Source organism: Homalodisca vitripennis, chromosome 4 (genome assembly GCF_021130785.1).
Source record: "Homalodisca vitripennis isolate AUS2020 chromosome 4, UT_GWSS_2.1, whole genome shotgun sequence".
NCBI lineage: Eukaryota > Metazoa > Arthropoda > Insecta > Hemiptera > Cicadellidae > Homalodisca > Homalodisca vitripennis.
The window spans coordinates 28,567,860-28,588,842 of NC_060210.1; positions in this window are offsets into that span (position 1 = coordinate 28,567,860).

Below are 20,983 nucleotides of genomic sequence, written 5' to 3' on the forward strand. Positions count from 1 at the left end.
AATCTCAGAATAAACTAATTTTTAAACAAACTGAGTACTTATAATAATATGAAAGTATGGTGTGACAAGTTAAGTTCTTGGTTAGATTGGCAAACTTTCTGCCGGATCTTAGAATAATCCATTGTTAATAAACATTTTTTAGTTAATTTTCGTTTAATTATAAAATTAATTATTAAATATTTTAAACAGGCATTTCTTGAGTGAATAATGAAAGCACGATAAAAATGTTACAATCAGCACCCTAATGAGAAGTTTTGTCTTACTGCCAAATATTAATGTAGTGGACGAAATATTTTTCGGTACGTAGCATTATACAAATTGTTTATAGCTTGTTTTGAACGAACATATAGCTTACTAGCTACTTCCCTGTAGTTTTGGTCACAATTCATCGTATTAAAACACGGGCATCATTATAAACCCTTTCTAAATGGCATCACAATTCTACATGAATTAAGTGAAGGTTGTATGAAGATATCATCACATGTCTAAAAAGTTCATTCTGCATCCTTGAAGGTCTTAAATATGCAGTTGGTTGGACCAACTTAAAAAAAATAGTTTTTAGTAACTATCTATGAGGTAACAAGAATTTCTGGATATCTAGTTATTATTTATGGCTGATAAGGTGGCATCCGAAACTTGCACCCCATTATCGTAACTGCTTTTCAGGTTTCAGTACGATGTAACATGAATATTGAAAATTTCATTACATTCGTTTATGTAGTTTCCGAATTTAATAAATTTTACTCGAGTTTTAAAACTAGTAGATAATTTTTACTCTTCCAGTTAATTCAAAAGTTTATGAACACAGTTGTTTGATAATTTAATTAATTACACATACTATATAATTGAAAGCATTTTTAAATACGGTGGCTATATGTGTGGGGAAGGAGACACTTATGTGATTTCAGTGTTCAGCCCACTAATCTTGGACTATAAATATTTTTCAAATCAAAGCTAAAAAGTAGTATTTTACTTACATCTTAATTTGGATTGACCCAGCATTATCATCTTTTTGATGATTTACACCTTCTAGTTGAAAGTACACTGGGTAGAGCAAACATTGGTGTGTCATTTGTATCTGGACAACCCTACGAATTTCCCGGAACGACACAACACTAACCGTAAATATCGAGATATTAGAGAGGAAAGGTATATCCATAGGGTCTTTTATTGTTGTCTGACAAATACAATTAATTGTGTAACAAAGGACACTTATTAATTAAAAATAAGCTAAAACTTATCACTCACTCATCCAGTCAAACATAGTTTACTGCAAAGAATACTTACAAAGAATAGTTGGAGTTGGTTGACTTCCCTTATTGTTAAAGACTGTTGCTAGTTTGGACATGAGGGGATGCTGTATCCTGCCCGGTTTCGCTGGAGAGGCTTTAACCTTCCCTTATTCCAAGATATTAACAAAAAACCTAAATGTCTATTTTGAACATCTCGATTGTGATGTAAAAGTTTGACCTGGGAGCATATAATTCATCTGATGCATTGTAAAACTTAGATTTCTATTTTATTAGGAAATGTATAAGCTAGAAGGATGCCACCGGTCTTGAAATTTTTTTTCAATGTGCATGAAATATGTCGCGTGCCTCTACGTACACGTTTATCAAATCTTGAAGTAAAATCCTAATTTAATATAAATAAAAAAAATTATGGTTGCCTGTAAAGTCGGTTTTACGGGCGAAGATTTTACGTGACAACGTCTTTTTCTCGGTAGAATATTTATTGATATGAATATTATTAAATTGCACAATAGGAACAAGGAATTAGATGAAAATAAGAATTGCACAAATTTTAACTTTAGAAATATATTTTGTTTACTAAAACATTGTACATAATTTGAAATTAATTAAAATTTGTTATTGTAAATGGTAAAGTTGAATAAAACATTTACTAAAATTGGAATTTGAAATTCTTGCTAAACACAGTTAAATTCTAACTCCGCGCGTGGTGATTGGTCGGTTTAGTTCGTTTGTTTGGTCGCACTGTTATGACAGGTTAGAGGTTATAATTTGTTATTTTAAGGGGAGATGTACGCCCGAAAATTAAAAATTTTTATTTATTTTTTAAAATATTTTTTTGTATTGTTTAGTTTGTTCTGATTAAAATGATATATAATACATGCATATACGGATCCTAAATAATATAAAAATAATATTTTTTCTTGCATGAAGCGTCCACGGACGACAACCCACACCATTAGCTTTGCGACATATCATGGTGTAGGTATAAGCAAGCCATTCGGGATGCTAAAACATATGAACATAAAAATTCACTGGACCAGCCCATCATTGATCTGATAAAACCTATATTCAGGGACCTGGCAAAAACTGAGTTGTTATAGTTGTTAGTCTGCACGGCCGCACTCAAAATATTAACGAAAGCTTCAATTCTGTTCTCTGGTCCAGAGTGCCAAAAAATAACTTTGTAGGACTACAAACTCTAAAGTTAGGCACATATGATGCAGTTATTAATTTTAATGAGGGCAGTCAGGGGAGATTAGCAGTCTTAAAAGGGCTTGGGGTCAAAATTGGCAAAAATTGTGCAAAGTGCCTTAGTGAAATTGATCGAGGTCGGATGATAAAATCAGATATAGCATGTGAAGAGAAGACAAAGCTAGCCAGAAAAAGGACCAGAATGATCAGGAAGAAACTCCTCGATGTTGAGAAGGAAAATGATCAGAATTACGAAGCTGGAATGTTTTGAAATGTAAGTAAATATATGTTTATCATGTTTTCGCGATTTCCCGAAAATTTATTTTTTTTACACAAAAGTCCCATTATCTCAGAAAGTAGAAGGCCAATTCTTTTCAAATTTTTACAGGTTATTAAGAATGTCTGTTTACACAACCCCTACTAGATTTAGACTTCTAGCTCAACAATAAAAAAATATTTTAAAATAGTAATCCAAAATTATAAGCAAAAAAATTTACAAATATTTAAAAAATAAAAATAATGCCAAAAAGTTAATGGAATTCAATGAAATTAGTAGGATGTCTTTAGAATACTATGTTTATTTTAGGGTAAAAATTTCAATTTTATAACTCTGATACTTTCTGAGATAATGGGTTATATATAAGCATATGTTTAACATTACGGGCTTATGGGCGTACATCTCCCCTTAAATGTTTGACTAGCAATACGCGCTGTTTCTTCTCAATCGACTGAATTACGATTGATTGCAGAGTGATTTAAACTAATAATTTACTTAACACTATCAACATTTGTCAATAGTATGATATAACCTATAAACTCAGTTTCTCAACTTTTGTATCAATCTAACAATTAATCAATCAATCATAGTTTACGATAATAAAATATCAGTGTACAATTATTTACCTTTATTGTTGTAGTTGTTGTAAATGACGAATCTAAGCACTCCACACGAATAAACATAGTTATCTGCTTTATCCCGTGCGGCGGACCCACAGTTATCTGCTTTATCCCGTGCGGCGGACCCACTGGACGGGCATCATAACGTTACCGGGCGTTACACTTTTTCATGAGTGACTCCGAGCCGCAACCTAATTTAAGACGTTGTCACGTCAAAAACAATGGATTAACAAAAGTGATGTCTCCAGTAGAAGAAGCGAATGTCTCTCTCGCCCTCTAAATGCTTTTGATTTGACATTCTGAAATTAGTCGTTGAATTAAGTAGTTAAAATGCGTATGTTTTATTTTTAGGCATTAGAACAAAACTAAAGCGATAAAAGTATTAGTTAAGTTAATTATTTACATAGGGAAAATCCAAATATAATACCTAAGAAATAAATAACTTTTAACTCAAATTTATGATAGTCCACGGAACGATTAATTTTATGATTTACCGTCGCTAAGAATATTTTCCCGGGCAGCCCCGGCCTAGCGCGATGTCGATAGGTCTCGTGTTAAGTTTTCTCATCAAAAAGTTTTAAAGACTCTTTATTGGGCCAAATTGAGTTTAATTTTGTTTGCACTCTAAAACTGATTTGTAAAGAAATGTTTGACGCCTAAATCTCTCACGCCTTGTTGATGAGACGAAGGAAGTTTTAATATTCATAAAATAAACTTAACTGGCGTTTCTAATGATTTCTAAAGGGTAAATATGCCAGATTGATTCTTGAAAGTAAATGATCCTTTGTACCAAAGTTAAGGATTTCTTTGAGGCTCTGATGAGGACATGAAGATAAAACTTTTATAGATCCGGAGTTATTTGCTAGGGCGTTCTTCTTCACCTCCAGTTACCGACTTTCATGTTATTCGTACTATTACTTACTGCCCATCCAATCTGAATTTTTCAAATAATTTGTGGGTATCAGATTATTAAAAATAAATATATTACTAGATAGTTATTCAAACCTTTACCGTATCATATTACAATGTATCCTTCTATACCAGAGGAGGAATTTTTAAGTATGAAATATAGTAAAACACAATTAAAATTTTCCCGTAAAGTACAATTAGGATATTTTTAGAAAATAAATTAAACTCAATTAATATTTATTTCACAACATCTGACTGAACACCACACATAATGAAACTTGTGCGCTAATGGATAATATAATTTTGAATATTTCCCGCCATGAAATCTTACAAGAATATAGCACTGCGTGTTGAGGATTTGAATCTATTCTCTAACTAAATACACAGGGAAGGAATTTAATACACGCTCTCTCCTCCTGTGGTGTGTATAGTATGTGCTGTCTAGTTATTAGTGAAATCTTAGGGATGTGATTCTTCACAAGGCCCTCAGAAACGGGCTTGATTATTTTGATTTATAACTAGTTCTGTGTTCAAATTTCTTATACTTTGACGAGTCCTTCACCGTATATATATGTGTGTGTTTGCTTTCCTATGTATTAAGTGTCTGGCACCTGAATAGGAAGATAGGTTCCAATTCTTGAATCAGTGTTCTATAAAATTTCATGGTGGTAAATGTTCAAATTCCAGTTATCCTTTCAAATCAATAATCGTCAATAATAGATTTTAAACAAAGAAATGTGCTAATGTTATCACGTTTGCTCACACATTGTGCTTTTCCTAATTCTAAAAAAATACAACAGAAAAATAATTTTGATTTTCTGAAAAAAATGCACACATCACAGTCAAAGAATAGTCTACGAAAGATAACAATCTTTCTCATTAAATTTACAACTAAAATATTTTCATCCAAAAGTGTCTGCAGAATACAAAAACGCCTCACAAAATTGCGGCGCGTGACCTTCTTCACGACCACGAGTTGATTACTGAAAACCGCGCCTCAGGACTATAACGAGTCCTGCATTAATGTTATGGCTATTTCACCTTGGACTGGCGGGGAGAAAGTTTCTTCGATTTAATAGAAATTCACTCCAGGATATTGTTTACATGTGCTGTTTAACCTTCCAATGAACTAGGTTCCAACTAGGTGGACTGCACACTTGATGCCAGCTGCTTTTCACATGTGCTTTGTTTATATTTTATTCTTACGTGCTTGTTTTTGTAATTTCTTTTTTGCTCCGTTTATAAGTGAATTTCAAATATAAACTAGTTTTACTTGTGCGTCAAAAAGCACTTCGAAGTAATGTAGCAACTCTATTGTTGCAGTTTTAGGATTTATAATATTACCAACACGATAAAAGAAAAAAATCATTCTACTAAACTTAATTGATATATTTAAATTACAATTAATATTGATATAAAATTAAATGCCTCTTCAAATATTAGTCTTGGTAGTAGTACACTATTCTGGACATCAGGTGGACCTGACGTAAACACCATGTTAGTATATACTGTAAACATTGAGTGTTCCTAACAAACACGTGATTTAGAATTTTAACTTTGTTAATGAAAAATTGTAACTATTCTAAAAGAATTAAGGATATCTCCATAATCAGCAATACTGTCTTTAATTTTTGTAAATTAATTATCCGATTAAGAAAAAAATGCGATTACCCAGAAACCCAGTCAAGTTTATTTAAAATTCCACTTACCCAAGTTATTGGAAATTTCAAAGTTTTTACTAATTTAAAACACTAGCATATTTTCGTATTTATAAAAAAATACATTATAAGGTCTTTACTGTCTACCACATAAACTTTAATATAAAAAAATTATAATTTTTCTATCTTTTCTGTTTTTTATGTCCCCACGCAATCAAATATTTAGTCCTTATTTCTAAAGCCTTTATGACATTTATTTTATTACTTTTGAATTAGGTAAATTAATTGTGAATGTAGGTACATGTATAAATATATTGTTCTGTAATCCTATACAGTTTCAAGTTTTTTTTTTAGATGTAATGGAAAATGATTTTACTTGCATGAAGACTCTGACGTGAGTAACTCAGAGAGAATATTTTTCCAAGGAACACATTAGAACCGTTTGGTCCCAAAATAAAAATCATCCCAGAAACAAATTTTTAAAACATCTTATGGGAATATCGGGTGGAAGTGGAGTCGACAGCCGGACTAATGTCACTGTCCTTTCCGATCACGAGTGTTGCTCAAGTGTTTTAGTATGATGTATGAATAGATATATACATATAAGTGTGTTTTGTGTGTGTGTGTTGTGTGTGTGTGTGTTTGTGTTTGTTTCTATATGTGTGTTTATGAATCTATTGCTCTGTAATCCTATTAAGTTTAAAGATTTTATTTTTGAGTGATGATGCTTTTACTTGCACTTTGAGACCATGACGTGACTGACTTTGAGAGAGTATCTCTGACTCTTGTGGGATCTACGGTTCGACTGTGGCAATAGCAGGTGTGTTGGTGTGCCTCTATTCATATTAAGTGCTCAGGGGCTGGAACCGTCGCATCTGACAGTAGCAACACAGTTTCTCCCTGGAGTATCGACGCTGCAACATAGAATTTGATTATATATAATATGTCTAATAGATTATCTTAATCTTTAATTAAAGCATTAACTTAAAGAGCTATAACGGGTTTTACAGATCGTCCTAGCAACTAATCCCAAAGACAAAGTATTTCAAAGTGTGTGAAGTTTGTCAATGTTTTATAATCGAGATATCAATATTAAATTTCAATTAACAAAAATGCAACATCAATTGTTTATTAAAATTAACATAAACATAGGAACAGTACATGTTTCAGAAAAAACATAGGACGAGATATTTTTACAATAAAAGTCACAATTATAATAATATAAAAAGAGTTCGGAAAAACAAATACATTGGAGCTCTATTCTTTTAAAGCGATGTACATACTAACAATAACATGATGTTTCACGAAGAATTCAAGGATAATTTTCATTCACGATGTCATTGAACACAGTAATGGTGAGAAGTGTTGATTTAATTCCGATGTTGAGTTCAGCTCCATTTCACCTTCTGCCTAGTGCAGCATCTGAAATCTGATGCTGTCATAGACTTAACTCCTTCAATCTAAAGTTCAAAACCGTCTGAAGAAATCCAAAAAACTTCAGCGACTATAAGAAGCTCAAACGCGAACTCTTTCCATCGTTTCGACACCAGAGGCACATAGACAACACAAAATGTAATTTAGGTGTTCTCATTGTATATTCACACGCGTGAGGTTTCAGATAGTGCGCTAAGCGGAATTTTAACTGGAGCTAAACTCAGCATTCGAATGGCATTTAAGTTGTCTTATACAGTGAATAAATATTACAGTAACCCATGTTTTGTAAATAATTGAAAATACAAACTCAACAAAAGCACTATGAAGGTATTTCTTACAATGTTTGATTTTTCATACATACGTCTCAATATTAAAATTTTATATGCATAATATATTTTATTTAAGAGATGATCCAAATTACAAAAATCAAATTTGGGCTATTTCTGTTGCTTTTATGCAATGACAAAAATTATAAAATTTTAATAATAATCATAAAAACCTTATTTCTTGGCCAGAATGATACTTCACACCACAAACCAAACCCGCGAAGAACTTCAATTTTAGTCTTCTTAATAGATTCTTAATTTATTTTTAAGATTAAATGTTTTAACAGATGTGATTGTAATTCTTAGGCTTACCCACCTTAGTTATTGAGAATGCGCATGGACGTAAGCATTAGTTTTATTTTAATTATTAGATTTGAAATGTTTATTATTTTAGGGACAAACATGTGTAATACAAAACGAGATATTTATTTAATTTTTCTATTTCCTACAAACACATTACAAATATAAACATTTGTTTCTCCATTATTCAGTGTCCACTTTTTGTAAATAAATTCTCTCCTAGCGTGTGCTACTTAGCAATTACATTTTTGCTTTAAAATATATTAAATGTCGCTATTTTTTAAATATTGATTTACATTTGAACTTTTTATAATTTATACTACAAACGTCAATAATCACCCCAATGGTAAAGTTTTTAACTTACATGGATTTTTAGATAAAAATATCATTGAGTAAGACAAACGTATAGACGGAAAATTAAAAATTTATGCTACACCAGAAGATTTCATATTCAACTATGTAGCAATTTGTTCGTTAAATTGCAATCACCATGCATTATTTAAATTTAACTACGAGTTGTTTTTGAAATAATGTATTTTTATAATGTTTACAGACTTTTTATAAATTTCAGAAAACATGTATTGTTTAGTTTGCAATAATCTGTTTAAGTTTTTTATTTAATGTAGTCATGTGTAACGTTGTTGCCAAGTAAACACACTACACTATTGAATTAATAGAGCGAAAACACTCTCAATGCCCTGAAGGTGTAACGTTACACAGGAATATTAAAATTTAATCCCTGCTTATGAGTCGTTCTTGTCCTACAGTAAACATTATACGTTGATATTGGATAACATACTTTACAATTAAATCGTACACGAGATTCTATGTAGCTTATAGGAAGTATTACAAAACAAATTAGAACGAACTTTCCATATTCAATCTACAATAAATTAATAACTTAAAAAGAATCCTTATTATATATTTTAATAAATCATCTTTGATGTTTTCTAAATTGAAATAGTGTATTAATTTTTAAAATTTTTGTTTTTTACAATGGAGTAATTGAAATTATATTAAGATTAATGTGAATGGCACCGTTTCAAGATATAACGATATAAATTTGTTTAGCTTAACAGTTTTCCTCTTTTAGATTTCTCTACAATAATAAATTATTATTGCCAACTTATGCATTCGGTGTATTTTTTTAGATATCGTTATATTTTCAAACGCCACCAATTTCCTCTAATGAATTACGTAAACCAAGGGTCGTTTAGTTTGACCAAGAGGAGGAAGACGAGGGAGAGTTTACATAGCTGGGCTGCGATGTGTGGACGTAATCAAATGTGAGCTACCGGTCGGGTAAAGTTCAACAAGGCCTTTATTGTTGCAGGTTGAAATAACAATGTAAAAATGAAAAATTCTAAATTTATACAAGTATTAATTAATTGTAAGTGTTACCGGTAATACATTGCCTTATTAAGGTCTGGCATGTGGCATTTGCTAGACTAAAAACGTAAAATTTTAAGATTATGTGTCTTGGAGTTAGATTTTATATAATGACAGTACAATTACCTAAACTGTTAGTTTATTTTTAGTCTTATGCTCTATCTGTTTGATTGATAAGACTTAAAAAGTTGTTACTACAAAACTCACTCTAAAATTGTGCACAGACCAAAAGAAATTTGAAATTTAAAAGGGTCATAATTATTAAGGATTTAGGACAGTTATGTTTACATTTATTGGCTGAGCTTTAGCGAAGGCTATCATTCGAGAGGCTGGAATAGTATGATCTACAGGTATATCCTGTCTATCCTTATGATAACTCAAACGTAATGACATATAGACTTTACATTTTCACGAATCTTCATTTCGTATGAAAGGAACACTGAGTTCGAAGATGGTACATGCCACTCCAAAGGTTAAAAGGTTATGGTTTAGAATGTTTAACGTTACCGAATATTTTTTAAATTGGTCTTATGGATAACCATGACGGTAACTATAAAATAGTAGAATAAATACTATTGTAAACAAACTCAGTATACTTATAAGAGAATGTAACGTTGATATATTAACACACGTAGCCTAATTATCCGAACTATTAAATTTGTAAAGCCTATTACGCGACCCTTGGTTGGCGTACTCCTAATTATTGTGCGTTAATTCGAGTCTGGAGTGAGACATTTTTGTACTCTTTTTTATATATAAACATTTTATTTTCGGTCGGAGCACTGCTTCATATTTGTAGAAATATACATTTTTGTCCTTTCAGTAGAAAAACTGCAGAAGTACTATCTAGTATACCGTACAACTCCAATATTATGAACTACTGTAGAACTTTGTACTTTAACTTTAAGTTAATATTAATAACAGTAGTCATAATCACGCTTTGCTAAAGCAAATTGCACTAGAGTGAGTCTATATATTTATTTTAACAGATCGGAATTCTGCCTCCTATTTGATTCTTGGTGGATTATAAAAAATAGATACACTCATTTCAAATGGCGAAAGTTACATAGCTCGTTACCAAGATTTGTCACAGAGAGATGAGATATCAGAAAAACCCTCCGCCATTCACCTTCAGAACAACGTCTCAATGAAGAATGCACTTAAAATGAAGAAGGCAACATTTCGATTGGTAGGACAATTGGCGGGAGTTACATTGCTCGGTATCCATATTTGTCGTAGAGCCATCAGTTCTCAATAAACCCGGCGTCATTCACCTTCAGAACAACGTCTCAATGAAGAATGCACTTAAAATGAAGAAGGCAACATTTCGATTGGTAGGACAATTGGCGGGAGTTACATTGCTCGGTATCCATATTTGTCGTAGAGCCATCAGTTCTCAATAAACCCGGCGTCATTCATCTGAAGAAACCCAATAATGGAGAAATAAGTCGTGGATTGACTTGGACCCTGTGATTAAAGTCAATATCAGATGGCTTCAAGTCAAAGTTTGCAATACTCTTATAATGCTTTATAGTTCGTTGGATATAAACCATTTTGACGTTATATTTTTTTTTCTTATATTGAAGCATAGTATGACTCAACATGTTGGGAGTAAAGATTAAGTTACATTTGATTTTTATTGTTGTGTATTTTAATATACGCATGGTGTGGGAAGTGATTAATTACCATCTTATATTCGAGCTTGGATTGCAGTATATTGTAAAATGATGTATGAATTTGGAAGTAATTAATTTGCGTAATGTGACGCATTGTTAAGAGAAAACTATTATCACGTTTTAGCTATATTACCCTTTAAGTTACCCACGATTTAGGGAGTGAATAGTTTTCTAGTTATAGCGATCGTGTGTTTCTTATCATATTTTTAATTTCTCCTCCAGTCGTCCAGTTTATGTTACTAGTAATAAATAATAAAACCATTGCACTCTTATACAATTTTAACCACCAAACATAAAACTATTAGGTCAATCTACCTAATAATCCTATTCGAAGAATGTTTCAGGAATTTTAATTCAAAATGAAAGAATGGTCATATAAGTATCTCAGGTATGAAAATGAAGAGATAGTAAAATGAAATCGTAAACTGAAACTTTCATAGTCAATACAATAAAAATGTGTTTGCATATTCATACAATGTTTTACCAGAGAATAGTGCATATTTTATGACTCAATGAGCACGAGTAAGCAAGGAACGATAAACACGATTTACATGTTATTTCATTCGCCAAACAGCCCGTCAGAATATTATACAATTTGATGCACTTTTTATGACAACAAATGTAGATTTTGCATTAAAAATTGTTTATACTTTCTAATTTTAGAGATGGGTTAAACAAGTTTCTTTCATGGAGATAATGTGATACACATTCTTTTCAAATGTCGCTTGTTCAATTGCATACAACCACGTTAAGCCATTTGACTGTATTTTAAGTGTTTAATTAATATACGCAAATGTTACAATATTAGATTTTACAATGTTAAGCAATTGACAAGGTTGTTAAAATCTTCTTAAATAAGGAATAATGTTTTGATGGCTTAATAAGTTTTAATCGTGAAGCTCTGCAAGCCATAATTGGAATTAAAAACTTCATTTTTTGACAAATCGAGTTTTTACATCCTCAAGGTATTTATATGAGTACATTTTAGGTGAGGTAATAAATAGTAAAAAAATATAAGAATAAGTGAAATAAGGCCAGGTTTACTAGATCTCGAGATTGTAATTAGGCTGAGAATGAAATTAAAAATATAAAACTTGGATGACCAAATTCCATCCATTTTGTGATGATATTACATTGCTGCATATTATATATTATGCATATAATATATATGCAACAATTAAACCCGACATTTAATGAACTATGTATTATGATCACAAAATGGATGGAATTTTGTTATCCAAGATTTATATTTTTCATTTCATACTATGCCTTATTAAAATCTTGATGAATATATATATATATATATATATATATATATATATATATATAAATACGATAAAGAAAGAACTGAAAACAAACTTAAAGAATTTGATGATACCTTTTAATGTTACGTTCTGCAATATAAGACTACTTTTTTAGACTTTTTTAGTATCCTAAATAAGTAAAAAGCAATGTATAGAAAACCCCTTGTTTTGGTGCACTACTTATGTGTTCTTGTTATAAGAATTAATTATTATACAGCATGATTTTTTACAGATCGCTTATCATATAAAAGCATTGCACTAAGAAGGTAGAAGGCGGCACAAGTTGTTTTATTAGGCATCAAACAACTTTCGTTTTTCCTGTATCATCGCTATTTGTGGACGAGCTGAAGAGAAGCAACCTTGAGTGTTACCCCCTAAGGTTAGACTTACTCTCTTATTTGTGTCCATAGATTAATGAGAGATATCTCAATTTAAATGTATGATCAGTGCCCAAACGTGTATAAGTTTTTTTTTTCTTAAGGAATATAATATACTTAATCGTTTCCATGCTTATTAAGTATATCTTTAAAATAAATCACATCCCATACAATGAATTATCACCGATTAAAAATATTTGAGGACTAACATTGCCGTTATGACGCTAAAATCAAGATAACAATACTACCGGCTGCGAACATAATTTTTGAAATTGTATACAACTAGGCTAGTGGACTTAAAATTATAGAAAAGCTACTCCTAACCTTCTAACAAAAAAATAGTTGTTTGAAGTTATGCTGCGATTCAGAATTTTATTCTAATAAGTTGAACCATTCAAAACACCTACAGACCTGGTGTCAGGAACTCAGATGAACACCAGTAAGCCACATAAATCTGTAAATATTAATGAAAAAGTGACATAAAGCGTCAGAGACAACGAAAGTACGGCAATTCACAACTTGTGTTATGACAAGGAAATTAACCCTCACAATGCCTAATCACCGGGGAGTGTTCTCCAGGTGTTTACAAAGGACTCAATTCATTGCGGTTCTTTGACTCCCAGCGCCATCGTCACCGCAAATGAAGATTCTTCTGTCTCGATATTTATATTCACTATCCAAAGTAATATCTTGCATGAACCGCAAACTTCCGTCCAATAACTTAACCCACTCCATTTGTGTTATGTCCCGCAAATTTTGCCTATAACAAAGTAATCTTAGAGGCTGAGAATTATGTCCTTCCCATTTCACGTTTGATCTTTTTGCAGTATAATATAATGGATAAATCCGTTTCACGTTTGCTTTATCTATAATTACAGTATAATGCGATGCACGACACCAAGTGAGCCTATTCACTTCATGTTCAATCTTTAATTGTAGTATTACATGACACACGGTATTGAGCATCTTTCAAGTCATCTTTAATCATATTTATCATGATTTTCGATGTTGAGAATTAAATAATTTCACCTCATAAATATGTACCCCATCTAAATGTCTTTTAATAGAAATAAAACAACACGTGATCTTGGAGTATCAATTTCAAGTTATGCTTGACCTATTTTTGCACTCTTAGATCTTTTATTGCAGTATATCATATTTGAGTTTTGTATTGCAGTATAGTATGAAGCATCCATTAATTGTAACAAGATTTTAGAAGTCTCGATTCTGAGCAATCTTTTAATTGTAATATTTCATAAGTATAGACATTAATTAATTACTTATTTTATGTCTTATTTTAGGAGTATAAACATTCAAAATGTTTTTGTGTCATGTCCAAAGAGGAAAGTGACTGAGGCAACTAGCCATGGACAGCACACAGAGGAAAAATTGAGTTTCGGGAAAATCAAATTAGTCCCAGGTTCTATTGTTTTAATTCTACTCCTGACACTTCAATAGTTACCGCGGCGTGAATCATATAAATCTACCGCATCTTCATAAGTGTTATAAAGTTCATCTTCACCACGAATAAAATTTATTGGAACATTTTAACCCTCTAATTTTTGTTAATAATTTTAGGTGATGTCCCCATTTCCATCCTGATTTTATAATATAATTATTATTAATACAAAATCAAAATTACTATTCGAGAAGATGATTTACGTAATATTAACTTCATAAGAATCGTACTTACAAAGACGTTGATAATTTGTGTAAACATACCTGAAAGCTACGCATGGAGATAATGAAATACATTATATAATATACTGAAAAAGTATATGTCATTGATTTGCATTATTTTTTTATTAACTTGTGATGTTGTACACATATATATTTTTAATGAGTTCTACGAGTCTCACATATAACAGAAAAAAAATAAATACAAATATGAAGAATACGAAAAAAAGAATTGGGTTTTATATACTTTTTATCACTGTTACAAAAACATTTTTTTTTATTATTTAAAATTCCTTTACCGTACTGTCACTTTTAATATAATCAATTACTTATTGGTTTAATAAGGACAAATGTTCTGACGTCGTTATGCTGTACAGTTCAGTGCAACAGGTAACAGTTGCTCTCTATATAACTCGGACATTTGCAGTGGCAGCAGTATGTTATGAACTATATACACTTTTATATAAGGACACACGTAAGCTCTTGCCACAAAATTAAATTCTAAAACTTATTATTTCAATAACCTTCAGTTTTCAGATAGGAATCGGGCTATATATTTTACTCTCGTTGATGAGTGGTATAAATGCATGGTATTTTTACGTAGAAAGTTTGATATGAGAAGCGAACTGAGTAAAGAAAACTGATGACTGGCCTTTTCCAGTAATGAATTAACGCAATCCACGATTTGTTCGATTAGAAAAAAAAAACATCTTTTCAAACCACTTAGTGGTCCGGGCTGAAACAAAACTGGACGATTGATCGTAGTTGAAGGTAGAACTTCAGTTCAGAATAAACTGATTAGTTTGGATTGAGAGATCATCATTTTACGTGAGAGATCATCTAGTAGATTGTATGGAGCTATATTCATTATCTCCGGTCACACCTGACAGTAATTTAACGTTTAAGAATTGTGTATAGAAGCTAATTCTAAGGGCTTGTAATGCCCTTACGTAACAGTGGAGGTTAGCATTGTTTATAAGATATTGCTGTTATACTATTTATTTAGCCACTTTGCATACTTATGTTTGTTATTGCTATGTATATTAGCCTACTCGTTGAATAGCAGACCACTCAGCGAAGCTTACCACCCAGGGACTAGCAAAAACCTGCTTACTATCCCTACTGTCTGTCTGTCTGACTTACTAGCTGCACGATAACTGGAGAACGATTTGACCTTCAAATTTTGCTTGAAATTTTATTTCTACATAAACAAGGTTGAAGGTAGTTATTATACCTCCATGACTTTGGCTGAGCGTTAACGTAGCCTAACTATATGCATAATATCTCAAGAACGATTTACAGTTGACTAGGTTAAAATAGAATTAGAATAGAATATAATTTATTTATTCACTAATCATACATGCATTTGGCCCCGCTAAGTTAGAACTTGTCAGCGGGGTCCAATAATAACAGTTTTGTGTGACTGGTGGAAAAGCAAAAACAAAATTATAATATAACATAAGTGCTAGAAAAGTACAATCTATTGAGTCTACTAGTGGCACAAATGGGTAAATCCATGACAGTGATCAAAAAGTGTCTACTTATTTATACATTTATACTGCTGCCTCCAATCAAATTAATCTAAAGACCAGCGTCACATCACGTGCAAATCATAGCAATGTTATATTACAGTTCTAGATTTAATTATTATAGCTTACCTTTATCATACTTAAAACTTTTGATTTAAGTATCACGTGAGGGTATACCGTATGCAGTATTCAGGGAAGGGAATGAATTTCCTAACTTACTCCCCCCACCGGTCTCTCCAGTTACAAAAAACTGTATTGCACCAGTTGTTAATCGCAAAACTACAGCGTACGGTGGTTACACTTACAGACTGTTCCGTTCCGACCCAACCTTGGTTCGCGAAGGTTATGGGAATATGAATATAACCTAAAATATGAACTTGCTAGTTAACTATGGAATTTTACATTTTGCATGAAACTTCATTTCTCCAAATACCAGGTCGAGGCAGGGGATTTTGGTGAGCGTTATCAAAGCCTATACCTTAGAGGGATATCTCCAGAACGAATTGAGCTATAAACTTTAAAGTTCCATACAACTTCATCGAAACTATTAACGCAAAACGTGGTCTGAAATACTCTTAAATTGTTTGGTCCGTTATAATTATTATGAAAATGGCGTTCGACGTAAATAAACAAATAAGCGCCTTCAGGAGAATTGGTTGGCCATAGAACTTCACAGTTATAGGGAAGTGTTTATAAGGGAAGACATTCAAGTCTATAATAATTTATACTAACCTTTCATTACTAAACTTATTTTGTGTACGATATTTCAATTAATAATTATGACGCCATTCAATTTTATATTTTGTTAGTAGTGCTTAGACATGTCATAATAGTAATTTTAAGAATGAAGTAAGCTTTCCTTGTTAGCGAATAAGTTAACAAAAAAATTGTTAAAAATAAAAGTGTTTTCATGTGTTCTCTTTTTCCACACATATATTTTTTATTGGTGTTGAGATAGAGAACTCTGAACTTTAAACTCGTTAAAAGCTAACAAACAGTCATAAACCCATATGTATAAGGCCGCTTTTCACATACAATCCTAACAATAAAACAAGTTCTTTGTCATCGCAAATGGGCTGAACAATTGTTTGTTATTTTTTATAACCTTTTATAGGTTTTTTTTAATTCACTGACTCCAAAATGGAGTTCAATACTTCCTATACTCTGTTATGAAAGGTCGATATTACATAAATAGGACTGTATCAGTGGAATTGAACAAGGCCTCGCCCGATATCATTGCCGTGATCTGATTACCGCTATTGTCAAACCGCATTGTGTAAGCCCCGTCCAGACTCGAGCTGCGCTACTTTTATACTCTTTTCCAAAGCCAATTGTGCGCCTACAGCACAATTTTCCTACGGCTAGAACTTTATTCCCTAAAATCCCATGTTGTTTATCCCATTTGCTCTTTTCTGTACCAGTTATTCGAGTTTGGTTTTGCTTAGATCTTGTCTTTATAATACAATAGAAGTTCGACGAATCTGATAGCTTTGATAAGTCAATCTATCAGAACAAGTAACATAGATATACGCTCGCGTAATATTTCAGATTTTAATGTTCCAGATATAAGTATCATCACTTTTTGCATCTTGCTAATTGAAAGTTATTAAGGGCTTTGATGCAGATTCTTATGGCCAAAGAAGGGAACTGAAAGTCGAAATAGGAATCGTTGTAGAGCAGCACGCTAGGAAGTTAAAAAATTTGAAAAATAGTTAGATTTTTTACATCTTTTATATAGCTTCTGGAGTATTTTCCTCGACTATAGTTGTCAGCCTAGACGAGAGGCTAAAATGCTACTGATGCATGCTGGACTACATAAATGGAAAGTTTGCATTCTTCTGATAAATAGAGAATCACTTGTTAAAAATTTTGTCTCTAAACAATAGCCTCAAAATTCTCAAACGATTTTATGATTTCTCCATAACGCTAAGTTTCTTGACATGGCATTCACATATATACACATATTCGCTTTTAGCAATAGGCTGGTCCTGCGGTTCAGCAACGAGGTATGTTTGATACATTATATAGACTTCCAAAAGGTATTTAAAAGCCCTTTCAACAATTTTAAGAAAAATCCTCCGTCTTCTTTTAAAATTTTCCTCTGACTTCTTCACAAGAACCAATGTATTTCATGAAGGTAATTTAAATTACGGTTTGGATGTTTGTATTCTAATATTTCTAATATCTAACTCATGCCATCTAAATCTCTTGTTAACACGTTCACTCGTTCTGTCCTGGATTGCTATGTCCTGATTTAATTAATTGCCAGAACTTTACCTCATATCTTGTACTTTATTTTATTTCCTGTAGTAAGCTGAATTGCATCCACATACCCGTAAATCTCAGCAAACTGGTACTTTTACATTTATTTCGTGTTAAAATACTCTTATACACTCTAAGCTCTCTTCTCTCAATCCGTTATCAGATCAAAAGATAATTGTAATGAGTTTGAACGTGAATGGCTCGGTTACATAAAGCATAAAGATTCCTATCAGCTCGAGTTCCGCAAGAAATTTTTAAGGCGTCTTGATCATGCATATTTTCATTCATGCAAAAAGAGAAACACTCTTTCCTAGGGAGGAAGCTTTGTGCTCCTTATCACCTTGAATATGACTGGGTTGTTGTTGTCCACCCGGTCACGATTCAGCCCATTAGCACATTACTCAGGCTCCGTTACGAGTTTCGAAACGAGCGAACCGCTAGTTTGTACCTGTCCTCTGGGTATCACCTAGTGGATGTTTTCGATAATGACTTTGGTATATTTTTAGATACTGTAAAATCACATATGAGCCACAACTATTCAAACTCATCGTTTTTAGACATTATATCGACTTTTACATTGGCCTCAAGGCAATTTTAGACATCGGATCCTTCCGGTTTAGCTTTATTGACCTGTTGTCAATGGGTAGAACCTGGCAGAGTCAGAGGTTAATAGAGGAAAGTACCTTTACCATAAACCTATTTCGCTCAAAAGAATTTGTATAAGTGCACTTTATCCTATTCTTATTATGTCATGTTTCCCCAAAGTCCCGTCATTGAAAGGATTTAACATTTTTAAACCAATAATTGAAATAACAATATTTTCCTAATACATTTTTCTAAATATTTTGTCTCTACAGTTATTTATGTTTGAAGTAGTTCGTGTTTTCCATTACTTACTTCATAACGTAAGTACGTTATGTACTTGCATTTTATTGAACATTATATCTATTTACACAACAATCCCAAACGTTTACTTTAATACGTTCAATGGTTTATACATGTCAATGTACATACCACGTCCATTCGTTTCAAATTAAAATGCATCGAATGAATTGTTGACAATACAATGTACGAACTGAGTGGCTCAATAACACAGCCTGATTTTTACGAGGAAAATAATCACAAAATGTTTCTGGCCGCAGACAATTAGTAATCAATTTGCAGTGCACGATAATTAGTTTAGCAAGTGGACTGAGTGTATTTTAATTTGTCCAAATTAGGCTTAAATAACGAAACACGTTTAATTATTACGTTCAAAAGCATCAGCTTCCATTGTATTTTTGTCAAAGTCTATCCATAGCTAATCGAAGTATACCCCTTTTGATTAGTAACAATATTCTTGTAATAATTTTAATAATCTATCTGAATTATCTGTAACCTTCCGTTAATACGTCTCTGTATTCATGTATGCCCTAAGCATTACTATGAGGGTAATTTACTATATACCTACACTAAAAAATACTATGTACAACTATGAAATTATATTTTTTCTCAGATTACATTTTTCCTAGCTTGATACCCTTAAAACCGACAGTCAGACAACTAGATAAATATACTCAAAGCCAACACTAAGGGCATGTATATAATTAGCTGATGCGGATTTGATATATTTATTTATTTATCACGTGGTTGGTTATAAATATATTAAGCTAAGAAAAAAAGGATCATTTTATACTTTTGATACCCTTTCATTTCGACTCTCGGCTAAACTATCACGGCCGACTTTCAATTATTTTTCATAGAGAAAATTCTCTATCGATTTTGAAAAAAAAAAAACAGATTATGTGCACTTGTACTGGAACTGGAAACTGGATCATGGGTTCTGGACTATCTACTCTGAGGTAGGGCCTACTGATCTTGAAGGTCAAGTCTTGGAACCAAGGTCACATCTGTGTTTTCCCCCACTCTGTGGTATGCGGTAGCTGTAGTGTCCATACCTTGCGGATATCCTGTTTGTTACCGCATTCACTATTAGAGTCGTTATCTTTACTTGAAAATCAAAACTATAAATAGCTCGCTGTATTATCTTGTTCAATCTAAAAATCCGCTGACAAGTAGAACGACATCTATTTACACTATAATTACTTTTTATATTTGGTATTTTTCATCATATATTAAAATATTTTCTAATCATTTGATTTAAAATGTTGCCTATAAAAATGTATTATTGTTTATAATAGCCTATTTTAATTTTTATTGTTATGAATAAATGTATTATACTGCATTATTAATTGTATTTCAACCATTAATATTTTCTGATAAAAAATCATATATAAACACTCATCTGAGGAAATACTAATATGTGATTGATTAATTATTACTTTAAAAGGGCACAAGGCATACGTACAGAAAGTATAATTCATACCCATGTATATTTTATTAGCACTGAACATTTTAAAAAAGCTAATTATTATTAAAACAAAGAATATTTTCTATAAGAAATTAATCTTAGATCCTTTGCAAGGCTGTCATATGTGTCGCCTAATAAAACAAAACTCGTACCGTACTCAAAATATTATTCTGTCGAGATATATGAAATAGAATGTTTTGAAATGTTAATTTTCTAAAAAACATCAAGGTTAGATAAAAAGGTATTATAATAGGAAGTTTTGTCTCGGAGAGAGAGAGGATTCATCAAGAGTGCTGTGGTGAGTGGTTGATGGAACGAGGCATTTACTCTTAAGATCTCAGAAATGTGCAGTTCTGTGCAATCATCTCTAAACATTCACAATAGTCTCCTACTAGGCCCACTACAGGAATAGCACAAATTGTATAGCAAATCGGTGCGTCCAGTAATATGA